Source organism: Panthera onca, chromosome F1 (assembly GCF_046562875.1).
Source record: "Panthera onca isolate mPanOnc1 chromosome F1, mPanOnc1 haplotype 2, whole genome shotgun sequence".
Taxonomy (NCBI): Eukaryota; Metazoa; Chordata; class Mammalia; order Carnivora; family Felidae; genus Panthera; species Panthera onca.
The window spans coordinates 14756691-14771522 of NC_138355.1; the positions used below are offsets into that span (position 1 = coordinate 14756691).

Here is a 14832-nt window from a genome sequence, read left to right on the forward strand (position 1 = left end):
CCTACAGTGGGTCATCCACACTACCTAGTTTTTCCTAAAATGCTAATTTAATCACCTAACTGTCCCACTGAAAACTCACTGACTCCTCCCCCTCATCCATATAGTCATTAGAATTAAATTCCAACCCTTTCACATAATTCATAAGGCCTTTTCCAATCTGGCCCAAGCTTAGCCCTCAGTACATGCTCCACGGGGACATACAGTCGGGACCCTGGGAAGATATATTGATGGTTTTCCGGCCAGAGGATCTAGGAATCTGACATCTACCCAAGGCTGGCTAATTCTTTCTAAATTACCTGGGAAATATGCACAAAGGAATCAAAACTAAGCAATATAATACTTTATTGTCTTGGCCACAAGTCCCAGCCAGTGCAGCGCTCCAGGAACCCCAGCTAGTTTATGGGGAAGGTGGCCTAGGGCTGCCGTGTCTAATATGGTGGCCACTAGCCTACCTGATAGGTGGCTAGTTCACACTGAGATGTGCTCGAAGTATAAAGTGAATGCCAGATTTCAAAGGCTTGGTAAAAATGAGCAAGAATGTAAGATTTCCCATCAGTAATTTTTATATTAATTACATCCTTAAAATATTTTGGATACAATGGATTAGATAAAACATATATTTAAAACTGATGGAATCTGTGTCTCTTTACTTATTTTAAAGTGGCGACTAGAAAATTTTATTTTATTGTATTTGAAAAATTTAAATTGCATGTATCTATTGAACAGTGCTTGCCTAAAGTCATCCAAACTGTAAGGTCCGTTGCATCTGTTCTTATTCCCCCCTCTTCCATCTCAATCCCTAAGTCCCAGAATTTAGTACCTCAGTGGGATGTAGTCACATATCATAAGAAAAGAAGTCAAAGAAAGTGAAACGTATTTACCAGATGGCCTTCTCCCCTGTGATGTATTTAGGAACAGAAGACTCCCCTGTGCATTTGTATCAATTCCCTGGGATTGCATCTCTGTGCTCGTTGCAGCTTCACGGATCACCTCTCACCTGCCCAGACGCCCCCCACCCACCATGCTTTTCAGGGGGGCACTGTCCCCAGACACTGCAAGGTCAATGTGCTACAGGCTTACACTTTCATTTTCTACCTGCACCACTGCCCCCCAAAGCTTTAAGAAGATAAAGAGGACTGAAACTCCAGACACACAAATATCCTGGCCTTAAATTTTAGAAATTCTGTTCGGAAAAATCCCTTCACCCACCCAGCCTCTAGACTTGGTCTCTTTGCCCACTTCCAGCCTCTGCTGGTGGCTTGAGTTCTCTCTTCATTTTATTTCCTATTCCCAAATTACTAGGCATTTCTTTGGTTGGACAGTTTAGCTATACTTTTAGTTTCTTATATCACAGTCCAACTTATTCCCCCATAGCCTCACCTATTTACCTCAGCAGATAACCATACAACCTACTTCCTGCCTGAAAAGAAATACTAGCATGGGCTGTTTATAAAATTGTAATTTTTGGTGATGGTTGTGTTTTGAATTTCTATTATACCCAATGCCAGAGCAAACTGCCTCAAGGCTTCTCAGTGATAGGCAGGTAATGCCACGGAAGGAGAAGAAGAACCTTCTGTAGACAGTACCGCTGGGCCTTTCCCCAGTCGAGATGAGTGACTCCAGTCCTTATCACCAGTACCAATGGAAAGGTGATGGGGAAATTCTTCCCCTGGTTTAATCTGTGCATATGCCTGTGATCCCTGGTCGGGCATCAATGCCTTCTCTCACTGTTGTCATGCACTAAACTGACAGAGAAGGAGTATGGTCACCTTCTACTTGTCTCACAAGGACACGGAGATGAAACCAGAACAGAGGGAACAGAATTCTGTTCTGTTCTGATCCCCCAGAGCTAAGGATTCTGCCAGACCCCTTCCCTAGAATTTCAGCAGTTTTAATCTTCAGCTACTCATCCACTTGAGACAAAAAGAGAAGCACAGGGTAAGCAACCTGGTAAACGGCACCTGGCTCATCAGCATACAGATTTTGGAGGTCTATGCATAGTCATCGGTAGATAATGTACTGTTATATCAACAGTTATCACCCCCGGAGAGCTTACAGACTTTGAAGAGAGACAAAGGATGAAGTCCCTCAGGAGACCCTCATTTAAAGGACAGATTAAGGGTATACAGCCAAAGAGCTGAAGATAGGTAAGTCAGAGAGATAGGAAGAGAAGAAAAGAATGTATGATTATTTGGCTCCCAGTCACGTAGGATTCACGTATACCGATAATTAAAACTCGACTCCAACCTCTGGTCCTCAACCTCTGGCTGATATATAGAGACACTGGAAAAGACCGAGGAAGAATCAAAGGATTCAGCCCTTGAAAGATAAGAACCATAATGAAATTCATCTACAGACACACACACACACACACACACACACACACACACACACACACACGCAGTTTTTCCCATGAGGTTACTCCCCAGTCAATATGACAAAGCTCAAGGCAGAAAATCTCCGTATTATTGGCCTAAGGAAAAAGAGGATGGGGTTTGGAACATCCAGAGAAGCTGAAAATGGAATGGGGCAAAATCCTTGAAGGAGGGAGCCAAAAAAATCTGTAAACAAACTCCCTCAAATCCTTGACTGATATCTGAACTGCACATGTGTGGGGGGCAAGATTTCAAAGAGGCCAGGGGAAACAACAAACGTTAGAAGGCTGAAAGAGGTAAGCAGAGTTTCAACAGCTACTCACTGCAGAAAAGAATGAGGAGTGTCAATCTGTCAAAGAAGACTTGGTAAGCAACTTAACTGTGTTTTCAACTGAAACCTCAAAGAGCCATCCATGTCTTAGGAAAAAACACCAGTGAGAATTAAGAAAGCATCCCATGTCTAAGCGAAATGACAAAACAGATCCACCCTGACAAAGCCTAAAACTAGTAATGCTGTGTTAGAACATTCTTCATAAGAGGATAACAGAATCCAGAGTCTGTGACAACATCTTACATCATGTTTCAGTACATGACCCCAAATTACTAGATTTTCAAAGCAGTCAACAGAAAATTTTCAGTCAATAGAAAAAATCAGTCATAGGCCCACAGACAAACCAGCATTCAAGAATTTTTAAAACAGTTAAAAATAAGTATATTTTAAAAAGCCATAGATGCCTGAGTGACTCAGTTGGTTAAGCGTCCGACTTCAGCTCAGGTCATGATCTCACAGTCTGTGAGTTCGAGCCCCACATCGGGCTCTGTGCTGACAGCTCAGAGGCTGGAGCCTGCTTTAGATTCTGTGTCTCCCTCTCTCTCTGCCCTTCCTCCACCTGTGCTCTGTCTCTCTCTCTCTCTCTCTCTCTCTCTCTCTCTCTCAAAAATAAACATTAAAAAAAAATTTTTTAAGCCATAGGAAAATAACGAATGTAGTGTGTGGAAAGATAGTTTAAGGAAAGTTTTGTTAAACTATAAAAATGAATCAAATGCAAGTCTTAGAAATAACTACTACATCTTCAATAAAAACTGAACAAAAGAGAGGAGAGAATCCATCAATTCAAAGATAAATCATCCAAACTGAAGCACAAAGAAAAAAACGCTTTAAAAAAATCGTAGAGCCTCAGTAACTTGTATCGAATGATCAAGCACAAAGATAATTGGAGTTTCAGGAGAGAAGAAGATGGAAAGGCTAAATAATTGAAGAAATATTAGCTGAAATTTTTTCCAATTTGATCAAAAAAAACCTAAAAGCACACAAAAATATCAGTGAACACCAACCTGAATAAATACAAAGAAAACCATAATAAGGTACCGTGGAAAACTTAAGATAAAGCCACACACTAATTAAAATTACACGTATTGGTATAAGAATTGATACAGTGATTAATGTAACTTAACAAATAACTTAGAAATAAGGTCTCACAAATCAATAGGAAAACAAAGTATTCCATAAATGATGCTAAAATTGGTGAAACTCAGGGGGCAGAAATGAGAGACTCAGGTCTTCATCTTGGACCATGAGCAACAAAAAAATTCAACGTATAAAATAATTAAATGTAAAAAGTGAAACTACAAAGCTATAGTAGCTATAGAGAACACTATAGTTCTCTAACGAGGAAGTATCATCAAAGTTTTTATTAAAGCAACCGTAAATCAAAACAATGATAGATGACTACACATTAAAATCTTCTCTACACAAAGAAAATTAAAAATTAAACTGGGAAAATAACTGAAATAAACTTTCATGTATACAAAGCACATAAAAGTGATGAAAAAAGTAGAGAATTGATCAAGTGACATTATAAGGCAATTTACAAGACTTATAAATAATCAACAAAGTTTACCTTTATAAGTAATTAATATTAAAACAACAAAATTGCTACTTCACCCACTAAATTAGAAACATTTAAGCTTAATAATCCTCAGTCTTCATAACTTTGTATTCTTATGCATTGCTAGCAGGAATGTAAATTGGAACCAACTTTCTAGAAAATAGTTTAATATATACTAGGTTTTAAATCTATATCCTTTGTTCTAGAAATTAGATTTCTGGGAATCTCTTCCAAAAACACAGAGGGAAAAAAAAAAGTATACATAAGAATGTTCTGAAAAGAGATAAGTCAACAACATGGCTGAATAAGACCTCCTTCATCATGGCCCTCCTTTCACAACAACAATGTGACATCCAACCATGAAAAAAGTCCCTTTGTGGGAGCCTTGGGGTTTAGTACCATATGCCAAAAGCCTCGGGAAGAGTCTGGCCCACCTGTGCATCAGGTAAGTGGACCCTGCAGTGGTTCCTGTACCAGTTCCAGCCCCCCCTGGCCACATTCCAGAAGTCTCTGGTAAAAACTGTCTTAGACAATCACCCATGGACAGGAGCACCTTCGTAGAAGTCTAGGTCTCCAGCAGAGAAGTCCTAGCACACAGTTGGAGCAAAACAATAGGAACTGGATGGACTGGAGTGGGTAAGATGAAGAGTCTGACTTTACCTGTATCACCCTTCTCCAAAAGTGGTCAAGAGACCTCAGGGTCAAGAGAGATATTCTTACCCTGTGATTTCTCCCAAGAGAGGAAAGTGAAAGTGTGTGAGTCAACACCTGGGCCTCCCCAGCTGTGCAGGATGATGCCAAAGAAGCCCATTTCTCTCTCACTCCATTCAAAGTAGTGAATTGTGAGCTGTATGACTGGAGGGTGGGGATAGCTGGAAAAGTGGAAGATAAGACTCTTGGAGACCATTGAAAGGACATGGATTATAAAAACTGTGCCACAGATTCCATTAAAAAGCTGATCTTTGAGCTTCTGGGGATGTCCTATCTGCAGATCCCACCAACGAGCCCATGGGCACCATGGTGCTCCTTGTACTTCACCCACACACTAACCCCACAGAGACAGTGAGAAAAAGCTTTGGTAGATGGCAAGTGAGCATGTGCAGAAATCAGTAAGACTCTGTGAGCCAGGGAGAGACACAAACTTGAGCTTCAGCGCCACCTTTAGGAAAGCAAAAGAGAGGCTGTTGGCACTTGGCCTGGTGCATCGGATGATCAAAAGAAGACACACAAGTCTAAGAATTCTGCCAAAAGAGGGAGCCAAAGTGTGGAGCAGGTGTATCCATACAAGTTCTGAGAATCCCTACGAAGACTGACAAAAGAGATTTCTCTCTGGAAGGTAGTAAAGAAGGAAGGAGGTCACTGCTACTTCAAAAGTGAAGACAGCAACAAACAACTTCAAGAAACATGAAAAATCTATGAAACGTGACACAAGCAAAAGATCACAATAATCTTCCAGTAACTGATCCTGAAGACATGAATATCTGCTATTTACCTGATAAAGAATTTAAAGTACCTGTTTTAAGGAATCTCACTGAGCTACAAGAAAGCACAGAGAGACAATTCGACAGCAACAACAACAAAAACACAATACACACACAAAATGAGAAGATTAACAAAGGTAGAAATCATAAAAGAAGAATCAAATTCTGGAGCTCAAAAATACAATGAATAAAATGAAAAAGGTACCATAGAGCATCAATATCAGACTGGATGAAGTAGAAGAAAGAACCTATGAGTTGAAAGACAGGAAGTAAATAATTGTCCAGTTACAGGAGAACAAAGCAAAAAAGAAGGAAGAAAGCCTATGTAATCAATGGGATACCATAAAAAAAATAATCTGCAAATTACTGGAGCCTCAGAGGGAAACAAGAATAGAAAGTTTACATAAAAAAAGAATAGCTGGGAACTTCCCACATCTGGGAAGAGATTTGGATATCCAAGTTCATTAAGCACTTAGATCATAAAATAAACTCAACTTAAACATATCCTCTGCAAGACACATTATAATAAAACTATCAAAAATCAAAGACAGAGAAACTTAAAAGCAGCAAAAGTAAAGGAGCCTGTAACTTACAAGGGAATCTCCACAAAGTTATCAATAACTTTCTCAGCAGAAATCTTAGAGGCCAGGAGAGAGTGGGATGATTATATTCAAAGTGGTGAAAGAAAATAAAAAGCAACTAGCAATGAAAAATACTCTATCCAAGCAAAGTTGTCCTTCTGAAATAAGGGAGAGATAAAAGCTGAGGGAGCTCATCCCTCCAGACCTGACTTATAAGAAATACTGAAAGAAGTTCTTCAGGTTGAAATTAAAGAATGCTAAAGGGTAATTTGAAAAAATATGAAAATATTCAACACACTGATAAAGATAAGTGTACATGGTCAGATTCAGAATGTTCTAATACTGTAATATGGTGGTGTATATAGCTTAACTTCATTCTTGTACAAAGATTAACAAACAAGAGTATTCAAAATAACTATAATAAGTTGTTAACAAATTCACAATATAGAAAGAGGTAACCTGTGATATAACAAACAAAATTGGGGAGTAAAAGTAGAACTTTGATTATAAGAAAAGTCAAGTTTGTACCTGCAGAAAATAGACTACTGTGTCATTAAGATATTTATAGAACGCTCATGGTAACTACAGAGCAAAAACTTGCAGCAAATTCACAAAAGACAAAGATAAGGGAATCAAAGCATACCACTATGGGTAATCATCAACATATCTGAAAGGCGGCAAAAAAGGAAGAAAGGAGCATGGGAACTGCAAAACAACCAGAAAATGAATAAAATTGCATTGGTAAGTCCTTACCCATCAGTAATTACTCCAAATGTAAATGGGATAAATTCTCCAATCAAAAGGCATGGAGTGACTGGATGAATTTAAGAACAAGACCAAATTATATGCTGTCTTCAAGAGACTCACTTCAGCCTTAAGGGCACACAGGCTCAGAGTAAAGGGATGGAAAATGATATTCCACGCAACTGGAAACCAAAATACAACAGGGGTGGCAATATTTATACAGAAAAAAAATAGACTTTAAGCCAAAAACTGTAACAAAAGGCAAAGAAAGTCATTATAGAGGTACACGTTGAGGAGATGGTGGACTAGGACAGTAAGCCCACCTTGTGCCACAGATACACCAAGCTAATATTCACATGAGTGTAAATAATTCAGAAAATGAACTGAAGACTGGCAGAACAAACTCCATAAGTAAAAGTAGAGAAAAGTAGAGCAGAGGCCATAAAAAGAGGGAGAAAGGGCAAAGGCAACCATGGCTGTCCCTGGTTGGAAATGAGGCTGGGGCACAGGGGAAGGTAATAAACAGACTATCACACTGGAGAGCCCTCCCGAGGAAGATGAATCCCCATAACATGGGCTTTGAAAGTCAGAGAGGCTGAATTTCATGAGTGTTTACAAACAGTGGGACTTAAAGCCTGGAATTTAAAAGGTCAGCAGGTTCAGTTCTGCAAAATTGAGTCCCCACCCCTTGAAGGGACAGCACAAGAAGCCGCCAGTAGAGATAGAGTACAGAAGCAGCAGTTTGAAAAGTTCCTGGGGCCCATGAGAGGGAGAGTTATTTATTTATCTTAGAGCTTGGCCATAGAAGCTGGGAACACAGGGAGACCCCTCCAGGAATAAAGGAGGTGGCAAGTGACATCTCCCTCCCCCACCCCTCAGCATAAACACAAGGCCTCCTGTGGGAACCAGCACTGCACCAACACTCTGTACCCAAATTGCTTACACAAAACTGGAACAATCCCCACCAACACATCATCTCCTGGCTAGGGGTGCTTTTGTTCTGAGAGCATCCGTGGCAGGTCTCATTTTCCAAGCAGACCACTATACACCAAATTAAAACATGTCCCACCAAGCCGGGGACCAAACACTGCCCACAAAAGACAAAAGGAGCCTCTGCAGACAACTGGACTGAAGGAAAAGGCAGATAGGAAACAACAGCAGGGCATATGCAACAAATGTAAGAGACACATCCTGAAGCACCAAGCCCTGGAGAACAGGGGACAAAGCACTGCAGGGCACTACAGGACCTCTTCCTCTTGAGGCCATTACCTTTGTGACGAGACATAAATGATTTTCCTAACACAAAAAAACAGACACAGAGAGACACACAAAATGAGAAGACAGAGGAATATGTCCCAAATGAACGAACAAGACAAAACCACAGCAAGAGACCTAAGTGAAATGAACATAAGCAATATGCCTCATGGAGAATATACAGTACTAATCACAAAGATACTCACTGGACTTAAGAAAAGAGTGGAAGACATCAGTGAGACCCTTAACACAGAGATTAAAAAAAAAGAACCAATCAGAGATGAAGAAATAAAAACTAGACTTGATAAAAAATAGCAGGCTAGAGGAAACAGGAACAAATTAATGACCCAGAAGACAGAGTAATGTAAAATAACCAAGATGAACTCATAAGAGAAAACAATTCTGCAAAATGAGAATAGGGTTAGAGAACTCAGTGACTCCACCAAGCATAACAACATTCATATTATACAGATCTGAAGATAATGAGAGCGAGAAAAGGGGTAGAAAGTACATTTAAAGAAATAATAGCTAAAAACATCCCTAATGTGAGGAAGGAAATGGATATTCATACCCAGGAGGCACAGATCCCCCAACAAAATCAAGGCGGTCTATACCAAGACACATAGGATTAAAGTGACAAAAAGCAGTGATTAAAAAAAATGTTTTTAACATCAAAAAAGACAGTTATATACAAGAGAAACCCCATAAAACCCTCAGCAAATTTTTCAGCAGAAACTTTGCACACCAGCAGAATCTGCAGCTAAGAATACTCTATCAAGCAAGGCTATCATTCAAAATAGAAGGAGATAAAGAGGTTCTCAGACAAACAAAAACTAAGAGTTCATTCGTGACAAGTGAAAACAAGCCCCACAAAAATGTTAAAGGGGACACTTTGCTTGGGAAAGAAAAGACCGTAAGTGAAAGTATGAAAAGTAGGAAATCTAGAAGTGGTAAAAATAAATATACCTGTAAAAATCATACAAGGGATTCACAAAATGGAAGGCTGTGAAATATGGCACCATATACTTAAGATGTGGGGGAAAGAAGAGTAAAGAATATGATCAAACATAAGCGACCAAGAATGTAATATGGACTGCTAGATGCAGAGGATAGTAAATACAAACTGAATGGTAATCACAAATCAAAAATCAGTAACAGATATGCAAAAAATAAAGAGAAAGGAATCCAAGTGTATCACTACTAAAGAAAGCCAACAAACCGTGAAAGAGAACAAGAGAACAATCAGAGAAAAACTACAAAAAGAACCACAAAACAAATAAAATGTTAATAAATACATATGTATCATACTTACTTTGAATGAAAATGCTCAAATCAAAAGACATAAGGTGACAGAAAGGATTAAAAAAAACAAAACAAAAAACAAACATGCAAAACAAGACCCATCTATATGTGCCTACAAGAGATTCATTTCAGATGGGAAGGCATCTAGAGATTGAAAGTGACGGGATGGAGAATCACTTATCATGCAAATGGATGTCAAAAGAAAGACAGATGTTTTCACTCTTATGTGTATCCTGAGAAACTTAACAGAAACCCATGGGGGAGAGGAAGAAAAAAAAAAAAAAGAGGTTAGAGTGGGAGAGAGCCAAAGCATAAGAGAATCTTAAAAACTGAGAACAAACTGAGGGTTGATGGGGGGTGGGAGGGAGGGGAGGGTAGGTGATGGGCATTGAAGAAGGCATCTTTTGGGATGAGCACTGGGTGTTGTATGGAAACCAATTTGACAATAAATTTCATATATTAAAAAAAAATAATAAAATAATAAAAAATAATAATAATAAAAAAGAAAGCCAGAGTAGCAATGCTTGTATTGGACAAAATAGCCTTTAAAACAAAGACTGCAACAAGAGATAAAGAAGAGCACTATATCATATAATAAAGGGGACAATCCAACAAGAAGATATAACAATTGAAAATATGTATGCACCAAACATGATAGCACACAAATACATAAAACAAACATAAAGTAAATATTTGACAGTAATACAATAGTAAAGACTTCGATACTCCCCTTATATCGGCAAACAGATCCTACAAGCAGAAAATCAACAAACAAACAGTGGCTTTTAATGACACAATGGACCAGATGGATTTCACAGACATATTCAGAACATTCCATCCTAAAATAGCAAAATACGCATACTTTTCAAGTGCACATGGAATATTCTCCAAGAAAGAATGCATATTAGGCCACAAAACAAGTCTCAACAAATTCAAAAAGGCTGAAGTCATATCATACATGTTTTCTGACCACAATGTTATGAAACTGATAATCACAAGAAAAAATCTGGAAAGAGCACAAATACATGGAAGTAAAATAACATGCTAGTAAAGCATGACTGGGTCAACCAAGAAATCAAAGAAGAAATCAAAAATTACATGGAAACAAATGCAAAAGAAAACACAATGGTCTAAAATTTTTGAGATGCAGCAAAAGTAGTTCTAAGACAGAAGTTTATAGCAATACAGGACTACTTCAAAAACAAGAAAAGCCTCAAATAAACAACCTAATCTTACACCTAAAGGAGATAGAAATGAAAAAGGACAAACATACCCAAAGTTAGCAGAAGGAAAGAAATAATAAAGATTCGAGGAAAATAAATGATATAGGGGTGACTGGCTGGCTCAGTCAGTTAAGCTTACAACTTCGGCTCAGGTCATGATCTCGCGGTTCATGAGCTCAAGCCCCACATCGGGCTATCTGCTGTCAGTGTGGAAACTGCTTTGGATCCTCTTTCCCCATATCTCTTTGCCCCTCCCATGCTGGTTCTCTCTCTCTCTCTCAAAAAATAAATAAACTTAAACATAAATAAATATATAAATAAATAAATAAATAAATAAATAAATAGAAGTAAATATATAGAATAGATCAACGAAACCAGGAGCTGGTTCTTTGGAAATACCAACAAAACCAATAAACTTGTAGCCAGACTCATCAAAAAAAAAAAAATATGTTTTTTTGGAGGGGCAGTGCCTGGTGGCTCAGTTGGTTAAGCATCTGACTTGATTTCAGCTCAAGTCGTGATCTCATGGTTTATGAGTTAAAGCTCAGTGTCAGGCTCTGTGCTGACAGTGTGGAGCCTGCTTGAGACTCTCTCTTACCTGCTTTCTCTGTCCCTCCCCTGTTCTCTCACTCTCAAAATTAAATAAAGCTTTTAAAAAAAGGAAGACAGAGAGAGATGACTCACATAAACAAAATCACAAATGAAAGAGGAGAAATAACAACCAACAGCACAGAAATGCAAACAATTATAAGAGACTATTATGAGAAATTATATGCGAACAAATTGCACAACCTAGAGGAAATGGACAAATTCCTAGAAACATATAACCTACCAAAAGTAAAGCAAGAAGAAACTGAAAATTTGAACAGACCAATTACCAGCAATGAAATTAAATTTGTAATCATAAAACTCCCAAAAAACAAGTACAGGACCAGATGGCTTTATAGGTGAATTCTACCAAACATTTAAGTAACAGTTAACACCTATTCTTCTCAAACTATTCCATAAAATAGAAAAGAAAGAAAACTTCCAAATTCACTCTATGAAGCCAAAATTACTCTGATACCAAAAACAGATGAAAAACCTATCAAAAAAAAAAAAAAAAAAAAAAAGGAACTACAGGGGCCAATACCTCTGATGAACACAGATGGAAAAGTCTCACAAAATACTAGCAAACTGATTCCAACAATATATTAAAAAATCATTCACGTGACCAAGTAGGATTTGTTCCCAGAATGCAAGGCTGGTTCAATATCCATAAATCAATCAACGTGCTACATCACGTCAATAAGAGAAAGAATAAAAACCATGTATGATCATTTCAATAGATGCAGGTAGAGCATTTGAAAAAGTACAACATCCATTCATGATAAAAACTCTCAATAAGATAAGTCTAGAGGGAGCATATCTCAACATAATACAAAGAGGAATGACTCAAATAAATAAAATCAGAAATAAAAGCAGAGATATTATAACATACCAAAGAAATATAAAGGATCAAATAAACTATTACAATCATATGACAACAAACTGGACAATATAGAGGAAATCGATAAATTCCTGGAAATATCTAACCTACTAAGACTGAATCATAAAGAAATAGAAAATCTGAAGAAACCAATAATAAGGAGATTGAATGAGAAATCAAAAATCTCCCAACAAGAAAAGCCCAGGACCAGATAGGTTCCCCTGGTAAGGTATACCAAACTTAAGAATTATGCCAATCTTTCTCAAACTTTTCCAAAAAACTGAAGAGGAGGGAGTACTCCCAAATTTATTATATGAAGACAGTATTACCCCAATCCCAAAGCCAGAAAATGACACTACAAGAGAAGAAAACTACAGGCCCATAACCCTGAGAAATACAGAGGCAAACATTTTCAACTAAATATTAGCTAACTGAATTCAACACCACATTAAAACAATTACACACCATGATCAAGTGGAATTTATACCTAGCATGCAAGGATGGTTCAATATACACCAGTCAATAAATGTGATACACCACATTAACAGAGTAAAAGAAAAAAAAAAATCACATGAACATCTCAACAAATGGAGAAACATAGGTGACAAAATACAACTTCCTTTTATGATTAAAAACTCTCAAAAATTTTCATATGGTAGGAATGGACCTCAACATGGTAAAGGCCATATATGGCAAGCCTTCTCTTATATAAGAAATAGAACAAGGGTGCCCAATCTTACCACTCCTATACAACACAGTAAGTGACATCCTAGCCAGAGCAATTAGGTAAAAAAAGGCAGCCAAATTAGAAAAGAAGACATAAAACTGTCTTTGTTTGTAGATATGTTATGATCCAATATATGAAAATCTTAAAGACTGCACCAAAAAAACTGTTAGAAATAATAAATGCAGCAAAGTTGCAGGGTACAAAAATAAACATACAAAAATCAATTGCATTTCTACACAGTAACAATAATATATGAAAACAATCTTAGGTCACAACAGCATCAAAAACAATAAAATACTTATGAATAAGTTTAATCAAGGAGGTAAACGATCTGCATACTGAGAACTGTAAGACTTTGATGAAAGAAACAGAAGGCGACACGAGCAAATGGAAAGATATCCCATGTTGATGGATTGAAAGGATGAATATTGTTAAAATGCCCATATTACCCAAACCCATCTATACATTAAATGCAATTTCTATTAAAATTCCAATAACATTTTTCACAGAAATAGAAAAAAAAAACCCAAATTTGTACAGAATCACAAAAGGCTCTAATTGACTAAACCAATTTTGAGAAAGAAAAACAAAGCTGGAATCATCACATTCCCTGATTTCAAACTCTACTACAAAACTATCGTAATCAAAACAGTATGGTACTGGCACAAAAACAGACACACAGATCAATGGAAAGAATCTAGAGCACAGAAACAAATCCTCACATATATGGTCAACTAATATTTGACAGAGAAGCCAAGAATACCCAGTAAGGAAAGGATTGTGTCTTTAAGAAATGATGTTAAGCAAAAAGAAATATCACACACAGGAAAATGAAATTGGACTCCTATCATAAGTATTATTTTGTAAAAATTATTTTACACCATAAAATGACATATAACCAATCTAGTAAAATCATATCATTAAAGAATGTTTAATGACATGAGAGAAAGCTCAGTACTATTTAGGGTATCATGAACTACAAAACAGTATACACATTTTGATCCAAATTTTATTTATGAAATTGCTAACTCATAGTGATAATATTATGGGCCACATTTCCTTTATCAAACTTTATTTCACTCCTAATTTTTCCATAATGGCCATGTATTATTTTTAGAATCACAATAAAAATATTATTTGCAAAATACAAATTCAGAAGAATAGGGCAAAGTCTTCAAGGAAAGATACGAGAAAAAGGATAAAGTGGAAAGTTTCAACAGAGAAGGAAAACACACTTCCTTGGAACTATAATGAAGAATGAGCGTGAGTTCAGAAATAAATGGTGTGAAGGCAGAAATTTAAGAGGTCATATTTAATAACCATACTTTTCTCTGTGAAATAGAAGATAATGCTATCTTTTTATGGAGAGGAGGCTGAATTGTAAGAGGGCTGAGGAAAATAATGGAGGTTTAACATTGCTATTTTGAGAATTAGCAGAAAGAAGGACAGAAAAAGATTTCTAGAGGATAGTAATCGGCCCAGCTTTGTTTGGAGATCATACTTTGCATCAACATGAGTCTATACAACAGTATAACATTCATCTACCAGACCATTCAGTGCATGTATAAGAATGAGGTAGGCACATGCTTGAGTGGATCTAAGTTTGGGGTTTTTGGAGTGTGGACAAAGGACAAGAGAGTAAAGACACTGAGAATGCTATAAAAAGGGCAAAGGTATGAACAATGGAGTCTAGGTTGAACAGAGAAGGAAGTCAGAAAGTGGCATTACAGTGTCAGAAAATGGAAGGGTCTACAGCCTAGAAGTTTCAGTCAAGTCAAAGGGACACTG

General features: G+C 37.4%; 1 protein-coding gene across 2 annotated transcripts in view; it reads right to left on the reverse strand.

Moving 5' to 3' along the window:
• The window catches only part of NME7 (NME/NM23 family member 7), a 255456-nt gene that overhangs the window by 102207 nt on the left and 138417 nt on the right, over nt 1–14832 (reverse strand). The window lies entirely within an intron of this gene.